At 39.5% G+C, this 14,960-nt stretch overlaps 1 long non-coding RNA gene across 1 annotated transcript in view; it reads right to left on the minus strand.

Moving 5' to 3' along the window:
- The window catches only part of LOC137188334 (uncharacterized), a 190,655-nt gene that overhangs the window by 32,778 nt on the left and 142,917 nt on the right, over positions 1-14,960 (minus strand). Inside the window, exon 3 of the long non-coding RNA XR_010929363.1 lies at positions 802-892. This is a non-coding gene — a long non-coding RNA (uncharacterized lncRNA). The remainder of the gene's footprint in view (positions 1-801; positions 893-14,960) is intronic.

Raw genomic sequence — 14,960 nt, forward strand, 5'->3', positions numbered from 1 at the left:
ACTGTCAGTAATGACCAATATTTATGTGTTCAGATACACCAACTGAGAGGAGTAGCTGTGAGCAGAGGGAGCATCGATATGCTATCTTCGGTCCAAAGTGGGAGAAGAACTTGGGCCCTCTTCAGGATGAGTTTGTAAGAATTGTAAGATTAAAATTAAAAGTCTCCTGTGTAAAAGTCAATTACAGTGACCGATTTTACTTTTTGGCCTAGACAGAAATTGTCAAACTACAGAGTTAATTGTCAAAGATGGCAAAACCTGCCTCACAAGAGAGGACTTCTGGGGCCTAGGTTGGAACCGATGTCTGGAGACTAATCTGAGTGTGTTTTGTATACTGTGTCTGTCTTAGTGTGTGACTGTTTGTATTGTACTGTGAAGACAAATCTTTTTCTTGCAACAGGATTCACTACACTACATTTGACTAACTCCTGATAATGTAAATGCCTTTTTTAATATTCAAACCATCAGGTAAAAGATGTTCACATTGTGGGCCCCTATGTTGTTCCCACGTGAAAAAACATAAATGTGGACCCACTGCTGTCTTTGCTGGTAAGTTATTTGCAAATTTCTTATGTAAACGTGCATGTACAAAATGTGTAGGTGGTGTTATGTCTAACTTAACCAGTATTTGCCAATACTACCAGCATAACTTGGGCTGCAAAGATGTCATCCTATTTCCTGCTTGGAGGAGGCAGCAAGCTGTATCAGACCACTGTCTCCTCTGTGTTGAGTGTCATTTTAAAACATTATTCTAATCAAAATGTTAGTATAGTTATTAGTATATTGTGTTGTCATTTTTACCTTCAAATGATCCATTGTAGGTGTTATTGGTAGCACATGGGGAGATCCTGTTCCTTGATTCTCTGCATCTTAATGGGCTTGGAGATGAGGCCTACAAAACAATATTTAAGTTCTGATTAAAGAGGGGATAATCAACAAGTAGGTGTGCGTTAAACGGTTTTCAGTTTTTAATCAAGACATGCTCTAGGAGTACAGCGAGACATCATGCAAGGAGGTGAGATCCATCATGGCGGCACCCAGTCACTGAGATAAACATACAGCTTGGCTATTTGACTTCTTTCGGACTTTCCATTTTTCATCACAATAACCAACACATCAGTCCGTAAAACCACAACCGGAATGCATCTTGTCTTTTCGTACACTGGGGGAATTAGCAGACCTGGAAGCATTCATCCATCACTATTACGACCAGTGCAAAATGGATACAACTCTCGTTACCCCTCAGCAAGACTCTTCCAACCCTAACAAAAGAAAGAAGACCTCATCTACAAATACAGACGATCTTCAGACAAAAGAAATCAAGGTCAGTGTTCCACAATCCATCAATAAAAAACTTGACTTACTGGTTACACTTCATGACGAAATAAAAGAGCTTTGCTCGAGCCTGAAATTTGCCCACAAATACACTGAAAAGGTAGAACAGTCCAACAACTCCCTCCAAACCTCCATCAAAACACTCTCTGCCTAAAGACTCAGACTTTGACAAGTTTGTAAGGAAAGAGTGGACATCCTTCATGGACATAAATGACTCTCCAAATAACTCACCAACATTAATCTGGGAAACTGCAAAAACAGTAAAAAAGAAAACAGAGACAGCAACTAAAAATCAAAGAATTAGAAAAGATTTACGCTAAAACTCCCACAGAGGAAAATCTCAATAAACTAATATAAATTAGATTTGTCTGACATAACAAATAGAAAAACCCATTTTTTGACACAACAACTCAAACATGAGCATTTTGAATATAATAATAGATCAGGGAAATTTCTCACAAATCAACTTCAACAAAAGAAGGGAAAAAAAACCATCATTCTAGCTATAAAAAACTCAGCAGGGAAAACCCTGATCTCACCAGAGGAAATAAAACACAGCTTTCAAACATTCTACCAACAATTATACACATCAGATAATGAACCAGATCTTAAAGATAAAGATAAATTCCTTCATAACATCGACTTACCCATATTAACAGAAGCCCAAACTGAAAAATTAGATAAACCATTCACAATGGAAGAACACCACAAAGCACTCATGCAGATACCCTCTAATAAAGCACCAGGCCCCAATGGCTTCCCCGCTGAGTTCTTTTTTTTTTTTTGACATTTCTGGCAAACCATTTCACCACTATTTTTCAGAATGACACAAGAATTAACAAAAATCGGTAAAATCCCACCACATATGAACACTAACATCTCAGTAATTTTGAAGCCAGATAAAGATCCAACCCTTCCCTCCAGCTATCGCCCTCTATCTCTAATCAACACAGACATAAAAATCATCAGCAAAGCATTATCCACCAGAATTGAAATCATCGCTGCATCCATAGTCCATATTGACCAAACAGGTTTTATCAAAGGAGGACACTCATACAATAACACACGCCAACTATTTAACATAATCCATCAAGTAACACAGAATAAAGAGGAAACAATAATAGCTTCATTAGATGCAGAAAAAACCTTTGATCGAGTCAACTGGACATTTGTATTTGCCACTCTACACAAATTTGGATTTGGAAAGTTATTTATCAGCTGGGTTAAAACAATGTACAACTCACCAAGGGCCACAGTCACAATCAATGGGCTAACATCGACAAGCTTTACACAGCACAGGGGGACAAGACAAGGATACCCACTCTCTCCCTCACTCTTCGCCATCTACATTAAACCACTTACTGCTGCAGTTTGCCAAAACAATCACATTAAAGGTATACAGTCTGCCACGGTAAACCATAAAATAAGTTTATATGCAGATGACATCTTACTCAACCTTCAGAAACCACTATTCTCACTACAAGAAACCATGAACCTATTCACTAAGTTCTCTGAAATTTCAAACTACTCAATTAATTGGTCAAAATCAACACTGCTACCACTTTCCATAAAGAGATGGAAACCGCAGCTCTACCACCACCCACCCCCTCCTGCATAGACACCATAAGATATCTAGGCATTAATATTTCCCCTAAAATATCAGGTATATCTGGTACACTTGAATTTCATTCCGCTTACCAAAACAATAGAAGATGACACAAACAGATGGATGAATCTACCAATTTCACTAATCGGAAGAATAGCAATCACAAAGATGACAATACTACTAAAAATAAACTACCTTTTCTCAATGATCCCAGTATGCCCACTACCCACATGGTTCAACTCTCTAGATTCAACAATAACAAAATTTTACTGTAAAAATAAAAAAACCTAGAATTAAACTGACCACATTACAATCACCCAAAAATACCAGAGGACTCGATGCACTTTTTTGAACCTCTCCCTGGCTAATCAACTACAACAAATGGATCCATCCCACAGAACAATCCTCTCCCTATCTAGACACTGAACAACGACATTGCAAAGAACTGGATATATCCACCCTGCCATTTATTAGCACCGCCATAAAAAGCCATAACTGCTTTAAGAACATAACCATAGCCACTGCCCTGACAGCAATATTCAATAATAATAATACCTACAATACCTAATATTACCTAATAATATTACAATTACAACAATTTTTTTCATTTTAATATTATGGTTATTATCATTATTATCATTATTGTTATTATTATTGTGGGGCAGGAGTGGCAATGGGGAAGGATGGGAAAAATCGCTCCCCCCACAAGAACAGGCTCTCTCCCAATCGGTTCTGGGGGCTGCTCAGAATGGGTGGGTGGATGACGTGGTGCGCCCTCCAACAGCCAGCTTCCTCCCCAGGGTCTGGAGGCAATGAAGGGAATACCCCAGCCCCACGCAGACATAAGTAAAATCCAAACTCAAACTCGGAAGAAAAAGGGGGATTAAAAGGAAGGGGGAGAGGAGGAAAAAGGAAAAAAAAAAGTCAAAACATTAAACACACAAAGACAACATTACGAATTGGCTGTACGTGGGATATCTTCCTGTGATATATTACTTTCCCTATTTACTCCCCCTTCTCGATTTTCCCCCTTTCTTTTTTCTTTTTTTTTCTCTTTTTTTCTGTCGTTCTTTTCCCCTCTCTTCCCTTTCCCTCCCCCCCGCTCGCTTTCTCACTCCTTCCTTCATTCACCTCTGGGGGCGGTGGGCCAGGGCACTGTGGTAAATAAATAAATTTTAAAAAACGGTTTTCAGGCAAAAAGTGGAGGTGAAGAACCACCTGATGTGAAGTACCTTAAAACCGTTTAAAGCACACCTACTCGTTGATTATCCCGCTTATACCATGGTCATTTGCCAAAAATATAAAATTGTTGGTAAATGGTTTTAAGGCACTTCGCAGAGGCAAACCACCTTCTGCTTTGCATCAGGTGGTTCTTTGCCTTCACGTTGTGCCTTAAAACCGTTTAACGCACACCTACTCGTTGATTATCACGCTTATAGCATGGTTGTTTGCCGACCATATACAAAAAAGCATTAGCAAACTTTTTGGTGTTTTGTACTCAAAATCGAAAGGTTATGAAGCAAGAGTTTACTGTTGTCATGACAACTTGCTGCAGTGTACTCGCCGCCAGCCGGAACCAAGTAAGTCTGTATCCCTAAGAACTGTATACCTCATGGGATTACAAGTGAAAGTGTACTCCATGTCTTCAACAAAGCATAGTTGTATTGGAAATGTTTCACATTTTGATTTCAACAGAATTTCCCTAAGCAAGCCTCAGGGAATTCATGTGGTCTTTTCATGTGATGGTAAGGCATGTTGTATTCCACAAAGATTTAATTAATTAGAAATGTCACTATTACAGTTTTCTTTGTATTTCACAGTACGCCCTCTGCCTGAGAACCTCAGCCCCATTGGCATTCACAGAGATACTGTTAGTTCTGTCCTATTGTAAAACAAAAAAAAGTATTATAAAGCTGTTTATTTGTTGATTTACTGTTTCTTTCTCTTTTTTTGAGTGACATGCCACTAATAAGTAAATTACATCACAGAAAAAGTTTTATCTTAACTTTGTGGGGTCACTGAAATCTAAATGGATGGTGTAATGGTGTTTTTCAAAGGCATGGCCAGAGGTTTGCCCACAGGACCAGGGAGGCATCCTGTTTGTTGAGGGGGAAACTTAAGCCTCCCTTCAGGGTTTCAAATCCTCTGCCAAACCACAAGAATCCAAGGAATATATCACAGACAGGAAACCCCATATAAAGGGCAGAGGATGGTATATGGGCACTGGAAAACTTTAAAGGCATGTTGCAAAAAAAAAAAAACAGGTGGCAGGCCGGAGTACGTGCACAAAAGTGAGATTTATTAACAAAAAATAATGAACAGAGGCAAAAAATGAACCCCGGGAAATTCAAGAAAAAGCAACAAACAAATAAAATCAGCAAGCTGCCACCCACTCTCACCTATTGACCACTGAATGGCATTTTACCTTCTCCTCACCCAACATACCACAATTATAAACACTGGATTTTTCTTTTACTTCTGACAGTCACAATCTACTATAAGTACACAAACTATTCATAAGTGTCCACAGTTCAACCAAATGTCATTTACTACAGAACAGTTTTACCTATCCTCCAACATCCTAACAAGGAGGACCTGTTTCCAATCTCCCTGATTGAGCAGCTGATCTACCTCCAACAATCCAGACAGAACAACTGAAAACATACAGAGTGGCTGACCCTTCTAACAAATCATAAACCTGTAAACCAAAACAAACCACACATAACAACCAATGTATTCAATTATATATAAAAAAAGAAACCTAACAAATTAATGGAAAGGTTTGACTGAAAATAATGATGATATAACACAAAAAACAATGATAATTTCAAAGGGCCTAGTGAAAAGGGAATGGAGCAGCCTTTTCACAATCAGAAGTTAAAATGCTACATCACTTTTGACATTTCAATTACATCAGGACATCAACTCTCAAAAGCACTGACCAGCCCTCCCTGAAGTGTGCAAGGTGTGTAAATGCATAATCTCCTAATTCTTGTTGTTTGTTTGTTATAAACATTACAAGTTCATGAGAGTGATATTATATGTGACAGATTGTAATGGTGACATTGGAAGAGAGTTTGCACAATGTAACATTGAAAGTCCTCTGTCTTTAACACAGACAAGCATTATGGGTGTATAAATATTATATATGATGTAACATGATCCTCATTCCATATAAATGTGGAGTTCTTACACACATCCTCAACCCTTAGAGTTACTAATCTCACATTTAGTATATGGTAGTAAAAAGAATATACATTAATATAGATTACAATTATTGATTAATATTGATTCCAACTTGCTGGTATTTCATTTTACAATAAACCGTTAAAAAAGTACCAATACAGGATAGCAAGTACTTACCCATCTTTTACTTGAGTGGTTACATCTCCAGGTACTGTGCCTCCTCTATTTCTGTGTAAAGTCAAATGTCTATAGTTCTCTTTACTCACTTACACAAAGTGCCTGTTGTTACCGTCTGTAGAATGGTCTGTTTAGATCTGTACTGACCTGCACTGTCTATGGTTCCTTTTCCAAACTTACACAGTATAAGCAGGCTGTTGAAGGGCTATAGATACCTCCTCAGCTCAACAACAGACTGAAATGGAAATGTAACACTGAGGTTGTCAACAGAGCAGACTACTTCTTGAGGAAGCTTAGGTCCTTTAATGTGTGCAGCAAGATATTGTATACCTTTTACCAGTGACACTAAGAAACTGAACAAGCTGATAAAGAAGACAGGCTCTGTCCTGGGGACTTCTCTTGCGCTCCAAGAGTTGGTTGTGGGGAGAAAGATGTTTGCTCAACATAATAGACAACACATCACATCCCCTACGAAACCTACTGGTCACACAGCAGAGCACTTTCAGTCAAAGGTTCCTTCAGCCCTGAACAGTAATTTCTGGCCATGTCAATGACAGCAGATCAGGTTTTTTGAGTTGATTTGAAGTTGTTGGTGAGCCAACTCAGATAAGACCACTAGATCCCTGGACTGAAGAGCCCTGAGCCAAGAACTACCAACCTTACCCATCTCCTGGCACAGCAGTAGGGTAAACATCATAAACTGCACAAGGCCAGCACCACTCTTTCACTCCACCCCCATCACCACTTGCAAAAACCCCAAATTCTAGACTCTAACTTTACCCCTTTTTGACTTGACTTGGAAAGTCAAGTCGGAAAGTTGACATTAAAAGAAAGCATAGCAGGATATATTGAACTAGGGGGGAAGAATGATAACAACAGTATATTGCTGCTATGGAAAAATTTCATGGGTGCTATAGTTTTTTTTGGAATGCAAACAAATTAATCAGTGTTGAACTTTTTTTGAATCACAAAGCGTTCAAAGTCTAATAGCAATTTGTGTTCTATATTCTCATATAGAGTACAATTTGTAAACTCCAAGAACATTATTCACTTTTTCAGAAAACCAATGAAAGAAGCTCTTAATGAGAAATTACACTGAGTTATAGAAGCTACTGTAATGGAACATATGTGATGTCAGGATGTTGGTTTTAAATAGGAGTGATGTGTCAGAATGATTGATATCTGTCGATCATGCATGCCAAATTGTGTTCAGAGAATTAGGTGGTGGAATTTTAACTTACACCATGTAACTTTTGCTGAGTAGCGGCTACTGTGGCCGCAACAGACATGCCCCTTCCCACATTTACACAATCGGGGTAAAGGCTTAAACGCAGTGTAACAGTAGCAACATTTTAAAAAGAGTTAAAGTCAGCAAATTGAGTCACAGATGTCAGCAATATCTATCTAAAGTTTGCTAACACCAGAAGCACATGGTTATACCAGACTAAGAAAGACTGTCTCAGCAAAGCCCCACAGTGTATTTAACTGAGTGAGAGTGTGTTATTTCTGATGAATTCAGCTTTTCATTTGTAAGAAGAATAATGTGATATTGCACAGTGCTGCTTGAAGACATTTCAGGTCAATTTGAAAAATCGTACAATCAGTCATTTATAGGGAATGATAACTGACTGATTTTGATTCACTTTTACAAAAGGACAGACATCATACACTATATTAGAGAGCCAATACTGTATTGTGGCCCAACCCTAGAAGACACATATACACATACACAGGTGGTTCTGATCAATTCATATTGCACTGTTTCAGAGGATCTTCATGTGAAAAAAAAACAAAAAACAAACTTCAATCAGCAATCAGCAATATGAAACAATGGCTGGCACTAACGGTTAACAGCTGATTTTGTGAGATTAGATGAAGCATCCCATCCTGTTGAGCTGTGGCCAAACAGAACAGGAGAATAATCAGAGGCTTTGATGTCTCTGAAAAGGGTTGTCCCTTCCCTCAGAAGAGTTATGACCAAGAAAGTTGGTTGGGTGCTTCTTGCTTTATCTCTTTTGTTCTGTCTGCCAGAGTTCCAGTTCTTCTATTTTTATAGTTGAGGCTTCCTTCCTCATCTCTGTTCTTTTTCAGTCCTTTCCCAATTTTTACCTCCTGATTTCCTCTCTGTTGCCTCCCATGCTACTTCCTTCTCTATTTTCCTTGTGTCTAAAATCTCTTTAAGATGCAGCAGAATTCTAACATTGTGACACCTTGTCTCTACTTTCCATGGGAGTAAATCTGTTGGTCTTTCTGCTTTTATTTTCTACCTTCATCTCCATCTTTGTCTTTGTTTGTCCTGTCTCCCTCCCTCCTGACAGCAAGGCTGTCACATCCATGACTTCTCCAAATCGCGTGGAGTCTGTCGTGTCAGGGCAACCCGGAGTTACAGCTCCGTCCCTTGGGTAAAGTGTTGAGAGTGGACACCCCTGGTTTGAATGAACATTACCTGCATACTAACTACTGTATGTGGTATCTGCATGACACCACAGTCAGTGTTGCCAATAAAGTCTCACTCTACTACCACATACTGCTGCACCACTTCTAAATGCTTTACAATGGTTGTTTAAGACATTGGGCTTGGCTCACTTCCTGCAAAATTTAAATCTGAACTTCTATAGATGAAATTGGTCATCAGAGCCTAGATATGGTATGTTAAAAGACAAATTAAAGGAAAAACCGGAATATTACTTCACATGATAAATGCTAATGCTTCCATACAAGGCTTGGGGGTTTGATGACTATATAAGTAATGTGAGTCATTGGAGCACCCCGGCAGCCTAGGGGTTAAGGCACTGACCACAAACCACAACATCCCAAATTAGCATTCTGGTGGCAACCTGGTTAGCTGGCATTGGAGCGATGATAGGAAATGAGGAGAAGGACATAGACAGCTGTAGTGATTAAGATAAAAAGGTACTGTTCCATCAGACGCATATGACACGGATGACTGAAAAACACAGCTGAGACGCTTTCAGTGTAGACACAGTGTTACACCTCGATACCATGCACAAGTGTCTTCATGCACAGGAGTTCAAAATAATAGTTTATATGTTGTACGCATTTACCTGTTGGTATCAAATTCACTATCTAAGTATACTTCAACTCAACATCCCAATATCCCTCAGAATTACATCCACATTGTGCAATTCTGCACCGCACGATTTATGTCCAACGCCAACATTCAGTGTCAATGCAAGAAGTAGTGTGCTGAATACGTAAAGGCAGAAAGAAAGAGTGTGGGGTCCAGGATGGTGGATTGGTGTGTACTACATCTGAATTTTAAGAAGGAGGCAATTGTTTGTCTTTCATTTACCTCAACTGCAACCTTACCTGTAAATGTGTTCAGGTTTCCAACTCAACAGATTGTAACTTTCAACTCGATTTAGCTAACTCAGACTGCTGAGGTTTCATATTAGCTTCAGCTGAATTTTGAAAAGATTTTGTCTTCAATTTCTACAGTGTAGCTGAATTCTAAGTGAATAGCTTCAGGGCCAGTGTGGAGAGTAGTAATTGTTACAGCAATCAAAACCTATTACCACATACATATGTCAGTATTGTATTAAGAGAGGACTGAAAAATCCCAAGCCCATCCTTTAAATCTGTGTTTTAGTTGCCTAACTCTAACCATATTTAACCATAATTAATTTGCTATTAGCACAGTCTTTCCCTAACCTTAAGCACACCATCATTGCCATGAACAGACATTGTAGAAAGAGAGAATTTAAAGACCTTCTCCAATGAAAATCAAGTTTTTAACTTGTTAACATGTCCATGTAGTGTTTTTCCTATGCTACAAGACATATCAGGAGCGAAATAAGCAATCAACGCCATGGCTAAGCATTTCCGCTTTGAAACTACAGTGAACCAAGGACAGTCTCAAAAACACAGATTCAGTTAGGCAGGATTTCTTATTTCACAAATCTATGGAGTCTACCTCCTAAGGCTTTCCATGGCAGCTGATTCTGATCTGCACGGAATAGTAGAAACCCGTTGAGTTGAAAAGTTGAGTCTGGCATATTGCTGCTTAGCCAAGTTTCTGTAAGGAGAAAAAAACAACAGTTCCTCATCTCCCAATGAATGCTCAGTTGGCACTGTTCTATTTTGTTATTCAGTGACCAAACATTGACAAAAAAGAGCAATGGAATGGCTGGCCTGGTCGCATTAGCTTTTAGCTTGGCTAACAGACCAGCCCGCTAACCCCTCTTCTGCTTCCGTTTGGTGTAACACGTATGGAAGCTTGGGATCTGCAATACAAGCACAGGGGCTGACGTTAGCTTATCAATAAGGGCTTTAAAGGCTGACTCACACTCAGATGTCCACTCTGCACCAAAGGGTGCTTGAAGATTCAAACAATTCCTGGGCTGGTCTCTTTTGTAGGTTTTACCTCTCTTTTTGGGTAGATAGTACCTGACAGTGAGAAACTTGAGAGGCTTGGCGATCTTAGAATAGCCCTCCACCAAATGCCTGTAATACACTGTGAAGCCCAGGAAATGCTTCTGCTCCTCTCTGCTCACAGGATGAGACCAATCTTTGAGAGCAGGGAGATCTTGTCTGGGTTGGTGTGGACCCCTTGGGCATCTACCACGTGACCAAGATATTTTAGAGATGACTTAAAAAACTAACACTTCTCAGGTGACAATTTCATAAGTCCTGATTAGTGCTCCTCAGTTGTCTCAGAAAAGGCTATAAGATCAGCCAAAAAAACATTTTTTTATTAGGTGTTGAAAAGTGCTGGGCACATTGAAACATATAGTTGAACCCGCAGAAGCCCAAAGGAGATGTGAATGTGGTCTTAGGTTTATCCTCTTCTGCCATTTCTACCTGGTAATAACCAGACTTGAGGTCCATCACCAGGAACCCCTTTGCTCCACTTAGGGCTGAGAATGTCTCTTCAATGTTGGGCAGGACTAGTCTTTTACAGTGCTAGTGTTCAGTTTCCTATAATCAATACACATCTGGATTTTTCCATTCTTCTTCCTTACCAACACTAACATCCCCAAAGACACACATTTTGTGCCTTGCTGGAATGGTGATGGGGTTTGCAAAGCTGTCCAACCTCTTCAAGAATGTTGACGTGTCACGGTCTACTCAACACTGGTAGAGCTGCAGCAAAATATTTGTGTCAACTAACACTGGAATCTCTCTATCAAAGTGACACTCTGGGACAGTGAGGGATAAAGCAGTCAACTATTCCTCTGCACCAGTCACACTGTCAGGGAAAGTCAGGAGAACAAGATATAGGGCACAGGTTGACCCTCAGCCCCTTCGACCTCAAGCAGGTGATAGATGGGCTGAATGGGAAGGGATGCCAAATATTTGGAATGGAAATTCTCCAAAATAGTGGCGACTTGGGATCCAGTATTAAGAATAGATTCCCATGTTATGTCTCCCACTATCGACATCATGTAAAGGGACAGTAACATAATATATCTACTAGGGGTGTGCCCGAATACAAATACGTTATTCCGCAAAGCATAAATAGTGGGTTTTTTACGAATATCTGTTTCATACAAATATTTTAATAATTATTTGTTTTGGGGAAGAAGAAAAAACATGTCAAATACCAGCATGCAGGTTGGTTACATCGCATCTCAGTCACTGCCCTCTGCTCCACTGTTATGTCTATCAGCAGGTCTCAATGAGGGGAGTCACATCCACCTGCTACATGACACACATTTCCTAATTTGGACACCACTCCTGGAGTTGAGGGTGTTCCCCAGAGATAAAGCTGAGCTACTGACACACACAAAGTGCTCCCAAGGGACTCTCCATAACCTGTTGTTCCCCTTCTCCTTTCCACAAAGTGAGGTTGTAAAAATAGGCAATAAATGAAAAGTGCAAAGCAATAATCACCTCTGAAGTTCTTCCCTACACGTTACACGGTGTGCTGTCTCTGTTTTATGGGTGTATAAATAGGTCGAGGTTTGTCTGCAATGAGGTGATGAGTAAAGTTTTAGCTCAGTAGTCAGCGCAGTCGTCTAAGATCTGGGAGACTCTAGTTCGAGACCCAATGTGGGGACCTCCTTTGTAAGGTAGTTTATTCACAAACACTTTTTGTAACATTTTAATTTTCTAAAATTAAAAGCGTTATAAAAACAAAAACAGGATTTTTAAGCCTCTTTCCACTTTTATTCAAATACAAATACACATAATTTTGCTGCCTCAACAAATACAGATACAAACACAAATACTGGGCTCTCTGCACATCCCTAATATCTAAACAGTAAACTATACAGCTGGCTACACTCTGTATCATACAGCATATACTGTAAACAATATGATTTCATTACACTGCTCGAAGTGCAACATTCGTCAATGGTGCATTTGCACTGTGTAGAAGCATTGCATTAGAGTACCTTTGATAAATAACAGCCTACAACATAGGTTTGGGTGAAGAAAGCACTCAGGAGAGCTTTAGTCATCTCTTGATGTTTGTCATAATGTGCTGTTCTCAAAGCATTTACAAGATGTAAGTTATGCGAGCCATTTGCCATTTAACACTGCTCATAGAGTGTCATATGTTAGCAGAAAGACAGCTACAATGACAAAAATGCACTGTAAACTGCTCGCTCTGCTTGTCTTTCTCTGATTCTGACGCAGCCTTTATCAGTGAGATTCACTTGAGTCATCATAAAATGAAAATAATGTCTTCATAGAAACACTCTTTCATACCTCCTACATACACAATGAGCCTTCAAAGAGTATGGTAAGAAGACATCAATAAAGGAGATCTGATGTGTCTGCAGATTCCTCCTATGTCTGTTTTTCACTTTGACACCAATTCAGAATATGGTAATTTCTATGTTTCTAGAGTCCAGTTTTCTCATAGACCACTCACCAAACAGAACACTTATATTGGACAGTTCTGTACAATGCCGCATTACATGAAACATCTTAAGTTATGTCATTTAAGCAGGTGAACAATCCTCTATTCACTGGAATGGGCTGCAGAACACTGGATAGTGATCACTTGTAATATTCTTCTCTCTGGCCTACACCAGTAATCTATCACAATCCTGCTAGTTGAATGCTTAACTCCCAACCAGAGCCAGAAAACTTGATCATACTCATCTCTATCTCTCTCCACTGGATGTTGTACATGCTAGAGCTGATTTTAAAGTATCCACCCTGAGCTATACAGAACCAAACTGGCAAGCACCTAATTACCATATACACCCTTAGACTTTCTATGTCCTGTGATTTAAGTTAAAAGAGTACTCCACTGATTTAGCATTGCACTGCTGTAACATTGACTGTCATGGCCAATCTCTCAATATAAAGCAAGGAATCTCTGTCTGTCTGTGTGTATATATGTATTAGGGATGTGCAGAGAGCCCATAAAAGTGGAAATAGGCTTAAAAATCCTGTTTTTGTTTTTATTACCCTTTTAATTCTAGGAAATTTAAGCGTTAGAATTATCGTTCATAAATAAGCTACCTTACGATGGAGGTCCCCACATTGGGTCTCGAACTGGAGATCATAGACCACTGTGCTGACTACTGAGCTAAAACTTTACTCATTGCCTCATCACAGACAGACCTATACCTATTTATACACCCATAACACAGAGACAGTGAACTATGTGACGTGTAGGGAGGAACTTCAAAGGCGATTCTTGTTTTGCACTTTTCATTTATTGCCTATTCTCTACAACCTAACTTTGTGGAAAGGAGAAGGGGAACAACAGGTTATGGAGAGTCCCTTGAGAGCACTTTGCATGTGTCAGTAGCTCAGTTTTATCTCTGAGGAACACCCCCAACTCCGGGAGTGATGGTCAAATTAGGAAATGTGCATCATGTAGCAGGTGGATGTGACTCCCCTCGTTGAGACCTGCTGATAGACGTAATAGCAGAGCAGAGAGAGAGACTGAGATTGCAATGTAACTGACCTGTGCACTGGTATTTGACAGGTTTTTTTTCTCCCCCAAAACAAATAATTATTAAAATATTTGTATGAAACAAATATTCATAAATAACCCACTATTTGTGTTTTGCCAAATAATGTATTTGTATTCGGCCCCACCCCTAGTATGTATGTATGTATGTATGTATGTTTGTTTGTCCTTAGCATATCTCAAGAACGATTCATCCAATCTACTTCATACCTGGCAGGTGGATTGCTGGGGAATCAAAGAAGTGCAATGTTGATGTGTAAAGTTGCTTGGAGGAGCAGTTCTCAAGAAATATATAAAAATACCTCATAAATTAAACTGATTTGCCCGTGGAGTCAACGAGTGGAAATACAGACAGCGCCATTCTGCCATTGCAATCCACGCTGTGGTCGGAGGTGGGATTAAATCTGTAGTGATAAGAACTACCAAAGAGAATGAATTGAAAAAGTTTAGAGAATTAAGCTCTATTCCTGTTCCTCATGTGCATGTCATGTGCCTTTGTATGTATGTTCAAGACATAGTGCAGGATGTCTCAGGCACATTTCAAACGGGCATTACAGTTCATCCGATCAACTTCAGCTCAACTCAAAATTGTAGTCTTCAGATATTCTGCTTGTGAGGCATTTGGGGAGCATTGGTAAATTGTAGCATCTATAGATAGCCTGCATTTGAGGCATTTAGGGAGAATCGGTAATTTGTACCATCTACTGATAGTCTGCATGAGAGGAGTTTAGGGAACAGGCACTGTTCTCTCTAGGTAATGAG

Source organism: Thunnus thynnus, chromosome 8, assembly GCF_963924715.1.
Source record: "Thunnus thynnus chromosome 8, fThuThy2.1, whole genome shotgun sequence".
Classification (NCBI taxonomy): Eukaryota; Metazoa; Chordata; class Actinopteri; order Scombriformes; family Scombridae; genus Thunnus; species Thunnus thynnus.